This window comes from Hesperophylax consimilis, chromosome 7, assembly GCF_061612785.1.
Source record: "Hesperophylax consimilis isolate HC1 chromosome 7, BYU_Hcon_1.0, whole genome shotgun sequence".
Classification (NCBI taxonomy): domain Eukaryota; kingdom Metazoa; phylum Arthropoda; class Insecta; order Trichoptera; family Limnephilidae; genus Hesperophylax; species Hesperophylax consimilis.
Genome location: NC_142842.1, coordinates 12,696,827 through 12,711,583, shown reverse-complemented (window position 1 = coordinate 12,711,583; position 14,757 = coordinate 12,696,827). Strand labels below are relative to the sequence as shown.

General features: G+C 32.4%; 1 protein-coding gene across 2 annotated transcripts in view; it reads right to left on the bottom strand.

The window, feature by feature from the left end:
- FASN1 (Fatty acid synthase 1) overlaps nt 1-9,063 on the bottom strand; it is a 95,034-nt gene extending 85,971 nt beyond the window's left edge. Inside the window, exon 1 of one of the 2 annotated variants that reach the window (XM_089633222.1) lies at nt 8,743-9,063. The gene's annotated coding sequence lies outside the window, so the exon portion shown is untranslated. The remainder of the gene's footprint in view (nt 1-8,742) is intronic. The other variant, XM_089633221.1, reaches the window with a different exon arrangement.
- Nucleotides 9,064-14,757: the final 5,694 nt, after the last annotated feature.

The window sequence follows — 14,757 nt, the reverse complement described above, 5'->3', positions numbered from 1 at the left end:
TTCAAAATGCAAATACCGAGACGAAATTCCTAACGCAACAGGCCGGGAGAGAAATAATGATGGGAGATTAGAGGCTCGAATCTCAAAACGAGACTCAGATTTCAACTCTCTAAACTCCAACTGCAAAATAATACTGTCTCTCTCAACTTGTAGTTACACATTTTGTAGACAGTTACTAAAGTGAGGTTTTGAGATTCAGGTGTAAATGTTCATTGCGGCTAGCAGGTATAAAAATGATACCTTCCATCAACTTAATGTGATATAGGTATAATGTTCAAGCCTATACAAGGCATTGTCGAAATCACGCCACTTTTGACAACACGTGCGAATCTGTCACGAACTAAACTGGTTTGCCGACATGTGATATTACCAATGATATACAACATATTGTGATGTTACCATTATTATACCATTGGACGGGGTCGAGGTAGAGATGATGCAAAAACGTTACAATATTAAACGTTTCAACAAGGTTTCGTATAGTTAATTTCTATATCTTTATTCGATTAATAAAACTGTAAAGGGTTTTTACCAGTAGTTCTGTGAACACTAGTAGACCTCACGTTCAAAAAAGTATATTTCCAATTTTCTCTTATTTTATAAATCAAAACCAAAATCTCCACTGAAATCTTAAGATTTATAAGTAAATACTTAAATAACTAAAATTTTTTAAGTAATTATAAAATTTGCCAATGAAACGTCACTATGACAATGACAACCATTTTTCAAACTTTCTTCAGGCAGGTACGTACGATAATATTTAAAAAAAAAACATTCCAAATAAAAACGACGATTTCACATTTGAAAAAAATAATGAATCTTTACTGAAACATAGTCAAATTATGACTCGCTTGAATAGTAAAGTAGGTGCAGAAGGTTTTCGAAAATGGAAACGGAACGCACAAACAAATTTACAGATAGACGAAATTAAATCTCTATTATATTAAATTGAAGTCGCTATCCCCGTCTGTCTGTTTGTGCGCTTAGTCCTTCTTCATTTAGAGAATTTCTTCCGGAAGGTTTATATATGTATATTTATTATGATACCTCTACATGAGAGAGTTCAGTTTTTAACCATGGCTGTTTCCAACAGCATTTGTCTCGGGAATGCCTAAATTCCATTTCCTATTAGGCCTAGATTAATTTTATGATGTCATTGTTATGACATAAAATGTTATGAAATGACAGTTCTACCAAAAATCCCGTTTAAAGCTAATTTGGTCACATATATTATAATAATACTAGCTTCTCTGAAAATCATTGTTGTGTGTCTGTATGTGACTCTGGTTCAATGAACATAACAACACAGATTTTCTGTGAAGAAAAGTGTAATTTTCAAAATGTAAACGACAAAAAAAGAACTGACTGTAATAAAAAATATAGATCGATAAAGTACCTACCTATCTTGAAAATCATTTTATTTTGGCAGATTTTTTTTTACATACATTTCTTATAATAAAGTGATAAATCTATAAAAGTACCTACTTACCAATTCATATTTTTTGCCAGATTTCTTTAGTAAGTACTTAGTACCTACCCATAATAATACATATTTTTTACTAGAATTGAATTCACTGTATATATTTTTTAATTTTATTTATTTTTTTATTAATCTTGACAAGAATGATTTTTCACAAGTCTGCGCTTTTTAGTTATAATGCAATAATTATCAATCCTACAATTGTAATATCTCGTGATTTTTCATGGGTCTGCGGGTATGCACTAGCATACAATATAAAGGTGAGTTTGCCGACATCGTGCAAAACTCGGGAGTCATTTTCCTTGAATATATTTGGATTCTAATGATTTGGTAAAGTTCGAAGCAGGTAAAAACCAACGGGCCCCCACGTATTACGCAGTAAATAACAAAAAAAAACATAAAATAAGTGTGAAAACATTTATTATTTCCTCAAGCAGAAAACATTTAACATTTTTAAGAAAAAAAAATAATATACGTATTTTGTAGTTGGTGCATACATAGGTAAGTAGCTACTTACCCAATGGGGTATTTTCGTAAACAATAATTAAATATTATTTTTTCTGATTCTGATTAACGTTCTAAAAGTATGTTTAATAATTTCATTCATAATTATTGATTTTAAAACGATCTTAAACCGCACATCCCGAAACGGTTTCAACTGGCTACAACGTCTTTATGACATCGAAAACACCAATGCCTGGTAAGACGGCTGTTACCAACGTTGCCCGGCATGACGAATTTTGGCGGTAAATCGAGAATGGCACATTTTAAATCGTCGTAGAAAATATTTTTGTCAACACAAAATTACCTATATTATCGTGATTTTTTTCGAAGATAAAAGAACAGCGAAAATACCCTATTCATGTTAAATATTGTTTTGCCGATTACCGAAATAAATATAATATGTAATTCAAAAGATTAAAAAACGTATTTGAATTCAATAAGTAGGTACATATTTACAGGAAATAATTTAAAATATTATCTTGACACTTGAGATGTTCGACTGATATAAAAAATATGACAGTTAACACGCGACATAACATTTTAATCAGGTGAAAAAATCAAAACAAGTGATTATTTTTAAAATACGATCATAATATACATTTTAACAAAACAACACATATTAATATTTTATTGTAAAATATAATAGATGTTTTAATAAATATGTGAAATACACACATTAAATACATATTTTTGAATTTTACTTTCGCGAATGAAAGAATGCACATCTTGGATGTGGAAATGGAAAAGGAAAATCACGCATACACACTCGAACATATACCAATTTCTATGAAATTTTATTACGAAAAAAAATCGTTAATATACGAAATAAATGTCGGTCCTAGCCAATAGGGATTTGGCGCAGTTCTTACTCCAGTCCCTGGGAAGGAAGGTTCCACGGTGAAACCAATTAAAAAAAAATCTGTTAATAAAAATAATAGACAAATACTATTATAGTAAAACAATGTTTTTAAGGGTTCATTTTTACTTATTGAGGTTTGGAACAGGGTACTCTTTTATCTTCAGTTTTCTTCTATGACTTTAACCATCGATAATAAATCAAACAATTATTATTCGAATTAAGAATAAACCTAACGCATGAAATCTTTATTAATCGTTGAGAGGATAACCTTACTTATCAGAGGTCAAAAAAGAGGTCGTTACGTTAAAACAGAAATAACTTCTTGATATACTGATAATTTATTAAAAGTCTGGTCAAATTATTCGTTTTTCTGTTAAAAATGGGACTGCAGGCCTAACGAATGAATTGACAGATTTCCTAACAAAGTATCAGTTAAGGCGATGCACTACGTAGTAATGCAAAATCATGTGTTTTTGGTTTGAAAATTTGGTCGCCTAGAAATGTTTCAGATGCTTTAAATAAATACCGCGAGTATAATACATCTTGACCTTTGAAATAATCGAGTATTTTTAACATAAATCTTTTTATAAGCCCAGAAAAAATAATGTAAAGGCCTATGAAAACTGCTTTAAAGTTCAAAGTTTCCTACTTACGAACCTATTTTCGGTTATAGTTTTATTGTATAATGTGGAAAATAAAGTTATTTATAATATGATCGGAAAACATTTAATTATTTATGCCGGATCATCCACAAAATAAAATAAAAGACACTTTTTGGCCATGTTTTTTTCATGCATAAATCAAAACATGCGGATGGTGTTAAGGGGGAATTTAAGCCTTATCGCCATCTACGTAAGGAGTGTTATTGATGGCGGCTCGATTCAAAATATTACACGACGTAGTGCATCGCCTTAAAGGTAAATGTTTATGAGGACGGCGGAAAACGTATTCATACAAATTCTGATATTGTCGCATTCCGTCATGATATTTATTATGAAAAGAACACGTGTTCTCTATATGTTCTGAATGACTAATATTTTATCAGGAAATTGGCATGCTATCACTTTTTTAACAGGATATTTTTTTCCGTGTAGGCAGGTTATAAGCAGGCGTAACTACCGCTGATAAATATATCCGTTATTTAACAACTCTCTTTCTTATAAATGGCTTCCGTGATCGATGGATCTCGCTATCGACTAGCAATCCGCAGATCGTGGGTTCTAATCCCGGCGTGCGCAAATAATTTTACTGATAATTTATATATAAGTTATTTATTTATTTATTTGTAAGAAACAAATAGATTTTACATAATATACAATGATAGATATAAATATACAAGTTAACTGAAGTCAAGCCACAGAAGTTTCTTATGCTAAAGTTCATTGGAAATGAAGTTTTAATATCTAAAAATTAATTTGGTGTTAAAGGAAGGGGAGAGGAAGAGGAAAATAGGAAGGGGATAGGATGTCAATTAAAAATAATAAATAGTAAATGTGCGGCACGTTCCAGAGTGGAAGATACTCTCAATATCGCGCTGGTGTAAGACAACCATTCAGAATTGAAACGTTGCTTGAAAGGGCTTTAGCAGTTAATATACCGTGTTTGGTGACCAGATCTGATTAGCCAGATACTACCCCACCTTCCTCTTGCCAACTAACTTTAGCCCCATTGGGAATGTCGTAGTCTCACTGGCTACGCTGTACAGCTGTAGTCTCAGCTGCACAGACGGTTGGGAGCAGCTGGGACTCTTGTGAGGTATTCATATTAAAAAAATAATAAATTTAAAAAAAAACGAGTCATGAAAGTTACAACGAACCTCTCAAAGGCGACGTATTTACCCTTGAAGAAAAATGCTTTTTAATAAAATTATTAATAAATACTCGTAAGTAAGTAAGGCATCACAGTAGACTTTCATGTTTATAAGCTAATTTTTTTTTGACTGAATATTAAAATACTCAATACTTTTAACGCTAGAAGTGTGAAAGTTCGTTCGAAAGCAGAAACCTAATCAGTTTCAAAACAATTTCAACATTAATTATTAATTTATGGCAAAAAGCCAAACTCAACAATAACACTAATACTTAATTATAACACCGTGTGTGTTTTACTGCTAAAGATAAGCAATGTTATTTCTAATCAGATGTTGTTATTTATTAGGTACGCAAGTTCAGGGAGAGAAGGACAAATATAAGAAACATGTCATAATAATAATAAATAAATAATTCTATTTTGCGTCAAAGATGGCAGATTGATTTAATATACAAGGTGTCCTTGGATAACACAATTTGCAGTCGGTAGCGTTGTTAGTGGAATTTTTGTGGATTAAAAAAATAATTCTGAAAATTCTGAAAAAAAACGCTACACCCCCTCTAGTAGGTACACCGAGAGTAGTTACACCCTCTAGTAGGTTAACAGAAAATGTTTTTGATTATTATTACATTTGTTTGTAATCGGTGACATAAAGAACATTGTGCCACTGATTTTTCGTAATTGTGAAATGATTGATCATAGAAATTATTTGTGACATAATTTTTTTATTAAAAAATCTTGCTAGTAATATAAAATTAAAAACAAAACAATGATAAAAAAGCGTTTCGTTGAATTGAAATAAAACAAAACAAAAAAAAACTAATTGACTAACTCGATTTAGATTCCCTTTGAAGGGATATTCGAAATACTAATATTTAAATATTGAAATAATATTTCAATATCGTGTTGAATGTACGCGGAAGGCCTGAAATATTAGTTGATAGCTCAGCAGTTAGAGCAGACGCCCGTACTTACAATGTATTAAAACTGTGAAAGCCAAAAAGTAATTACAAACATATTATATTGTACATTTCAACTATATTCTTACTTTAATTTCTATTTTTATATTCTGCCTACATACGAGCCTTACCAATTAACGTATAAAACTTAAAACACCTTTTTTAGTATGGGAGTTTAATAGTGAATATAATGTGTAACATTATATTGAACATTAAGGACGGGTTGTTTCGGAGAATCTGAACAATTCATCAAATTTCAACGTTCATTTTCAAGTTCTGTGAAAGACTTTTTCAAGTTCTGTTTTTATTTCAGTTTTGTCAAGCAACTAGCCTACAATGACATAAAAACAGAACTTGAATAAATCTTTCACAGAACCCGAAAATGAACGTTGAAATTTGATGAATTGTTCAAATTTTCCGAAACAACCCGTCCTAAATGAAAAATCACACTTTGTAATACACCACTTTTATTGAATTATTAAATGAAAGCGAACCTTGTTTCGCTAATATAAAAGTCCTGGCTGTAATTAATTAATTAAGTGTGTTTTTTCTTCATTTTGTACATAATATCACACCCCAAAAAGCTTTGGCTTCCTTGGAAAAAATTATATTGAACAATTTAATTGTTATTATTTATTCAAAAACGCTGGATTTTATTTTTATCCATCGAGTTGAATAGTTTTGTTTTAAAAAATATGGGTTGTTTCAGAAAATTTGAACAGTTAGTTCATCAAATTCCAAAGTTAATTTGCAAGTTCTTGAAAGTGCTATTGAAGATCTGTTATTACATCGACATGGGCCAGTTGCTTCACAGAACTGAAATAATAACAGAACTTGAATAGAAATTTCACATTCCTTGAAAATTAACTGTGAAAAGGTGCAAGAACTATTGGAATTTTTAAATCTAAATCAAAGTTAAAAAACGATCGCTTTGCCGCTATTTTTGTATGGATTGACGTTTCAGAAAGTTTCGTTGCGATCTAAATACGCATACACTATTGAATTAATCCAAACTAAGAATCTAAGAACCTATTTTGTGCATATAAATAGTTGCTTCTTGTAAAAGTATAATTTCTATAATCTGTGCTTAAAACTACGTCGGTTAGGTAAAAAATTACCAAAATAAATATTTATTTACTATTTTTATTGTTAAACATTGATATTACTACAATTTCAATAGTGACAAAAGGGTTGTCACGCAAAGTTGCCACAAGGCAGCTTGTCTGCAGGTTACATATTTTTTTTTTAATTTTATAAACATAACACAATATAATAATTTTCTTGTTCAATTTAATTTCACGACAATGTCTATCCGTAATGCATTGGTCTCTTCTTCTGATTGTAGCTTCTTCCTTTATTATGTTTCCAATATAAAAATAAATATGTTAGCTCATCTAACCATGTACCAAATATTTTTGTTATGTCGTCATGGAAAATTGATACCCATTTAAGACAAAAATAATCAATGCCAAGTTCATCTACCACACATAACATAACTTATAATCATGTACCTAACACTTTTGCTATATTGTCATGGAAAATTGATAACAATGATAACCAATTAAGACTAAAAAGAATCAATGCCAAGCTCATCTACCACACATAAAATAACTTCTAATCATGTATCTAACAATTTTGTTATATTGTCATGGGAAATTGATAACCAATTTGTTTAAAGACTAAAAAGAATCAATGCCAAGCTCATCTAATACACATAATATAACTTCTAATCATGTACCTAACATTTTTGTTATATTGTCATGGAAAATTGATACCCATTTAAGAGGAAAAGAATCAATGCCAAGTTATCTACCACACATAACATAACTTATAGTAATGTACCTAACAATGTTGTTATATTGTCATGGAAAATTGATACCCATGACTAACAAGAATCAATGTCAAGTTCGTCTTTCATTCATAACGTAGATTGTAGGTGGCATAATTGGGCGACCTAAGGTGGTCCAAAACTTAATATGCATAAAAATGTAATAATAAAATGCATAATTTGATTTCAATGAAAGTGTTTAAGGCAGTGTGTAACTGACTGAAGTTTCAATGTCAATAATCGTGTAGCCAATATGATACAATTTTAGGTTCACATGGACATTTATTATTATTTGGCAGAATATTCTGAACATGCTTGCTACAACATTAAAATTATACTCCTAGATATGTGAAGCAAATGCCAAATGGAAATAAATTGATATAATATAATATAATCTATATAATGGAAAAGTATTAAGACTTCATCAATGGAAATGAATATTTATTTACATAAAATATTTTCCTTGTACTAATTTGCATTTGTGGATTTTTGCATGATCTTTTTTTGACTTAAATAATTGAATTTAAACAAATCATGTTTACAACCTGTTTGTAAGAGATATATTGGAAAAGGAACATTTTAATTTAATAATAAGTTTCAACCAAATAGAATCTTGTTGGATTCTGGAAGGAATATATCGTGAGTAAAATGTGTTAACTTGTGTATTTTTTAAATAACAGGGGAGAGGGTAGCAAACGTTAGATTTTTAAAAACTAAATTTGAAAATAAGTACTTATCTAGGCAAGACACATAAAAAAAATTCTTTCACTACTTATCTCTCTCTTCGTTATTTTGGATAAATGTCAGAATAGAATAAAAACAATGCTACATGGTGGACAAATTAAATAACAACATAAAATTGCATGTTATAATATTATTTCTAACAAAATTTCGTCTAGTGGCTGTATCTGGCTAACTAAGCAAACCGGTGATTTTTATGTTGTTATTATTGTGTGAAATTTAATTGTAAATGCATAATATTAAGTACATGTGCTATGCTAGATGGTTGACTAGCAGTTTTGTGCTTGGTAAACAAAAACTTCTTGGAATTTTCATTTGGCTAGGTGCAATTTCAAAGAAAATATTATGCGATGTTGATTTTTAATGGTGATATCATAAAAAGTAACGGAAATAAAAGATAAAACAGCTAAGCTAGCAGCGCACAAAGCCATAATCATTACTGGATTCCGGTGATAGGTACATCCAAGAATTTAAAATTTGAGGCGTGCAAAAATGGCTGTGGCAAAAAATACGACGTTAGAATAGCCGCTACATTAAAACATTCATAGTAACTTATACATACCGCGTACGCGAAAACCGTCAATCCCTGATAGAACTTAATAAAAAGAAGGTTAGTTAGAGCTTAGTTTAGGAGTTAAATAATAATAAAATAAAAACTTACAATAAAAATAAAAATTCACAAAAAAATCAAACACTCGAAATAATGGTCTGTCTTTCACAACAGACGTCCGAAGACTTCACTCGCGTTACGTTAATTGAATTAATACAATCACAGTAGGTTACTTTCCCCGCGAAGTGCGAAAGGTGACGATATTAGAGGTATTGGGTCGATCCTTGCGGCCGGCGAGAAGCCACTGATAGAAAACCGTCCCGAATGTATCGTAATATAACGTTAATCGTTCCGGATTTTGCGATAGTACGAATTTGACGTTCGGCGCTAGTGAGGGGGTGCGATAAAAAAATAATCGAAACCTTTGACAAAGATCGTAAGAAGTCTACAATTTCATTTTAACAAGAAATTTTTTTTATTACATTTTTAAATTTTTACTAGAGGCTTATGTTCACATTTTGCTATTTTGGCCCCTTTCATTTTTAAACATAACAAATATAAAAACTCTAACAGGGCGTGAATATATTTAAATAAATATATATATACATCCTTCCGGAAGAAATTCTCCAAATGAAGAAGAACTAAGCGCACAAACAGACGGGGATAGCGATATTATTATGTAATAAACCGTTGTGTTTTCTTTTCAAAGCTAGACATTTCGGTATTCTATTATCCACTATAAAATATTTTCGAGACGGATACTTAACAATCTCAGTCCTTAAACAAAGGAGCTAATACAATATAAAAAGAATTTATTGGATTTTAAGGTTTTAACAAATAAAATGTTGTTCAAAAACCACTTTTATATATATATATTGATACTAATAAAGCATTAACGATATTAAACTGTAATGTCTAAAGGACTTATTTTTCCGTGTCAACATGAAACCATTTCCTTTAATTATTCTTGATATTTCGTCTACGGTCATCAGATTTTTAAAAAAATGCTGTCATTTTACTTTACTTTAAAAGATTTTACGCAAAATAGTTTGCCCACGTGAAAGAAGGTCAATAAAGCTGGCCTCAAATGCTGTAGAATAGGGTGAATTACTAACCTATAAACAAATAGTAATCCTGTTACGTTACCTAATTTAAAAAAAAAAAACTAGTAAATATGGACAAACATTTCCGGATTACGATTAACCCGCCAATATTTGAAAAACTCCTTCCACCATCACACTTAACGGAAATGTTACTTTTGTCGTGATGGAAGACTTCGCTGGAAGAGGAAATGAACTTAACTCAACCAATAAAAGATCAATAAAAACTTTCCGTATTCGAATCTTTAGTGTAGGATACTCGAGAATTACACCATTTATCCATCCTAAATCTACAATCCTCCCAATATTTAACTTATTCTAATCCCGTTCCTGTTTTTTAAATTATATCGTAACCGTATTTTGGTGTTACTTGGTGCTGCTTTGTGTCCATGCTCGATCATCCAACCTTTCGATTGAAAACACCTCGATTGATGAGAAAGCCAGCACTATGCGACAGAGGGGGCATGCGCTTGTGGTTACCATGGTGCGATGTCAGACCACGTGAAGTCGACCAATCAGGAGGCTGTGCGCGGCCCGGCTGCGCGTGAATGGCGGCTGCTTGAAACATGAACTTAAACTGACAACAGCTGATTCCTACTTAATGTTCTTTGCTGATTCATCGCCATCAGGAATAACTATAACCATCATACTTTACAGCTAGACTGTATTAAAGACATAACCTAACAGAAACAAGCACCCTGTCTCAATAATTCTTTTATTTTCGTATTTTTCTTTTTCGAACTATTATATGCAACAGAAAATGTTAAACATAACAGCTGATTACGTAGGTAGGTACCTACTTCGGTTTTCCAAGCTGATTCATCTTTGCGGTTCTGTCAAAACTATCAGACAGCTGGACTGTTCTGATAAAGGCTTTGCCTAACAGAAATAAACACACCTTTCAATAGATACCATGTATTAACTCTTTAACCATCATTTTATTATATTTTTCAATCGATATGAGACCCGTACATGACCTTCCCCAATGTTTCCAGTATTTGACCTTGATCTTGAAACTTAACTCCGCTTGGAACAGACAGGTCAATTAAAAAATAGTCGTACTCTTTATGGCTGTTCTGTTTTAGATTTTTTAGAGATTATTAGGTAAGTAATTATCTGTTTTATGATGAAGAAAATAAGAAATTTATTGCATCATGATTTTTATCAATGTAAAAATATGCTACCACCTACTTTTGGTAAAGTATATACCTAATTATAACAAACTTTTAAAATTATTTTATATTATAATGTATAATCACGGCTGATTAACGGGTAGTGGCGTGTTTCAATTTTTTTTTATATGTCTTGGCTCGTGTGTGCTGTTATCATTGGTTTTATTTTTATTTTAATAACCAGCTCTACCCCGCCACGCGCTTTATGACTCAGCCTGTATGTGTAGATAGAGAAACAATAACGCGTGTTGCTTTTACGTTCAACAGATGGCGCGGTTTAAAAAAATATATTTTAACCTTTCACAGGTAACATCTTTATAATAAAGGTATATAAAAACACACGTATATTCGAAGGCAATGTTGTGTCAACATTTCAAAGTAAGAAATTTTAAGCAACGTTACGATTCTGAATTGTGGTCTTTCACAGAGGCGATTCTGAGATTATTTAATATACAGGGTGTATCGGCACGTACCCGACAAACTTTAACCAGCTATTCCTTAGCACATTTGGAGTAAAAAATGTTATGGGCACTTTGCTGGCAATTTACTATTCATATTTTCACCACATGTCACCAATGTTTTATCCTTTGTCAAAGTTTGAAAACCCGCCTGGCAATATTTTGTTCGAGTTTCGTTGAATAATGTACGTACGTACCTACGTTGGCGCGCTTTTACAATCACAACGAAATGGCACGGCACCATTCGTCTCATTTTTAAATATTATTATTTAGTGTGTACGAAAGAGCGAGGATACTTTTTGACACACTTGCTAATAACAGCTGTTGAACACGAGAAACAATTCCAATGACAGTGACGGAGTGTGGATTTTTATTTATTTTTTGTTTTTTATTGAAAAACAATGTTACCGGACAGCAAAGTGCCCAAAACATTTTTTACTCCAAATGTGCTAAGGAATAGCTGGTTAAAGTTTGTCGGGTACGTGCCGATACACCCTGTATATAATATATTATTTTTATTGAATAAATTATGTAAATAACACAAATTAATCACACAAAATTTAGTAACGCACGCCGCCGGTGCCGGTATTTGTTTTTTTTTTATATTAACTCCACACAGGAGGCCCTGAAGAAAATAATTTCCCTCAGGACCTATGTCATCTTTGGGGATGCTGTGTGGAGGGTCTTTTTGTGGAGAGGAAGGAGTGAACATGGGTCTTGAAGAGTCCCATGTTGTAGGAGGGAGGAAACACAGAGGCCGGCAGTTCGTTCCACAACCGAGCTGTTGAACTTAAGAACGAATCGTAGAAGCGACCCGTTCTCATGTGACAAATGTCAACCGTGTACAAATGTTGGGCGCGCGTTTGGCGTGCATCCCGACTACGCACCGGTGCCGAAGGGATCAATGACGCTAGTTCCTCAGAGCATCTTCCATTGTAATATCGATAGAACAAGGACAGCATACCTACCTGACGCCTGTGCTCTAAAGATTGCAGTCCGTTTGTTAAGATTGGGGAATCTATCAAACGGACCGCCCGTTTTTGCACAGAGTCAAGGGTTGTACCCGCGACCTCCGGATTCGTAGTCAAGGTCGTAACCAATCAACTACATACGGAAAAATAACCTTCTGTTTTGGTCTCCACAACATCAAGCACACACCCGCTTTTCATCAAACCTGGGATGCGTGGCCCCTAAAACTAGAACTACATTCGCTCTACGACATTTCTTGTTCATCGCTCCTAAAATATGCAATGCTTTAAACACCGATATAAAGTCAAATAATTCTATATCCCTTTTTACTATCCGTGTTCAACATTGGCTATTTGAAAGGGGACGAGCCTTCTTTAGAATACATGATGTCCTAACACTGTTTTAAAAAAGGTTTAACTCAATCATTTATTTAGTTTTATATTTATTTCTATTTCTAATATGGTTTCTATAATAATCTGCATTTTTAATTTTTTGTTTTACCATAACAATTTCCTTTTCCGTTATGTTTTATTATTGTTATTCTTTAATAAACCATGAACGACTACCACAATACGGGCATGAGCTTAATATGGTAGTTGTGAAAGTCACCATAATTGTAATTTTTAAATATTTATAAGATAAAAAATAATAAAATAAATTAAAACACCTGTACCACAGGTCTGCCCAAGCGGTTCACTACGTTCATGGTTCATGGGCTGAGGTCTGTCCCGATCTTTGCGGATACGTTGGCCCACCTATATTGACGTTTTCCCCCGATTTTCGATCAAACATATTATTATTCTGTTCGATAAATACTTAACAGAGATATTGAAATAATTACAAGCATGTCAAATCAGTTAATAGCACCGGCAAGGGAAGGTTAATCACCATGTAACTCAACAGCAAGGAAAGGTTAACCAGCATGTAACTAAACAGCATCTCCAACACGTCATCTCTTTTACATGTCAGTTAGTTAATATTTGATTAATGCGGGGAGGTATTAGATACGAAGTTAAAGATATCTTCGGTATAGCCCTGGTGAAATCACTGAACTGCCATCCTTTAATTAAATACTTCGAGTAGAATACATCTTGGCCTTTGAAATAATCGAGTATTTTTTAGATAAGTCTTTTTATAAGCCCAGAAAAAATAATGTAAAGGCCTATGAAAACTGCTAGTTCAAAATCTCCTACTTACGAACCCATTTTCTGTTATGATTTTATTGTATAATGTGGCAAATTAAGTTATTTATAAAATGATCCAAAAAAAATCAAATATTTATGCCTGAACATCCACAAAATAAAATAAAAGGAACTTTTTGGCCATGTTTTTTTCTTGCATAAATCAAAACAGCCTGATTGTGTTAAGCGGGAATTTAAACCTTATCGTTATCTACGGGTTGTTATTGATAGCGGCTCAATTTAAAATATTACACGACGTAGTGCGTCGCCTTAACATGTTTTTACAAATAGTCGATAAAATGAAATTGGGCAACCTTTTGCAAAGTTTTCATCTTAACTTAGATATCGCTCAGTTTTCATTGGTGAAAGCGCCCTTTAGAGTGCGTTTCAACTGCAGAATCCAAGTGAATGCCATGTATCATGAATCAGATTTAGCCTGCTTATGTTTGTACTCGCAAAACTCGAAAACTCGATATCGCTGAAAATTTCAAAGTTTGTTCTTATTAGTGCCAGGAGTGTTTAGAGAGCGGGAACGCCCGAGGAATATTCAACGCAATATCTCTGCGCCGGAATGAGATAGGTATTCGAATTAAAGTCGATGTAATGTAGTTTTTTTAATAGTATTTGTTTTACACTATTTAGAGATGCAGTTAATTTCCCTTAAATACACCTGAACAAAAAATGATTTGATTATTGTCTTCCTAACAAGCACTTCTAAAGGCCTTTAAAATCAAGAATTATGTAGTTAAATAACAACGTTGACAGGTTCGCGTGTTGTGAAATTTAATTCTCATGCGTTGACATTGTGAGAATGCAATTTGCAATCACAATAGCTCCTTTTAAAAAAAAACTGCACATGTTTTCGATTCGGATAAGTAGGTACCTACTGTTTATACCATTCTTCCCATCATTCATCATACGATCACACTGACTCGTTTGTGCAGCATGCTTTTTACTGCTAATTCGGGAATTTTATTTAAAATTGTTGAAAAAAATCATTCCGTTCGGTCGAGTTTATAATTCGTTTTTTAAATTTTACTTTAATAGTTTGGATTTACAGATAAGTACTTTTATGTCATTTTTACATATTCGTCGGTGCAGAGTGATTTTTGCTGCTTATTCGGGAAAAAACTTTTAAATGTGTGTA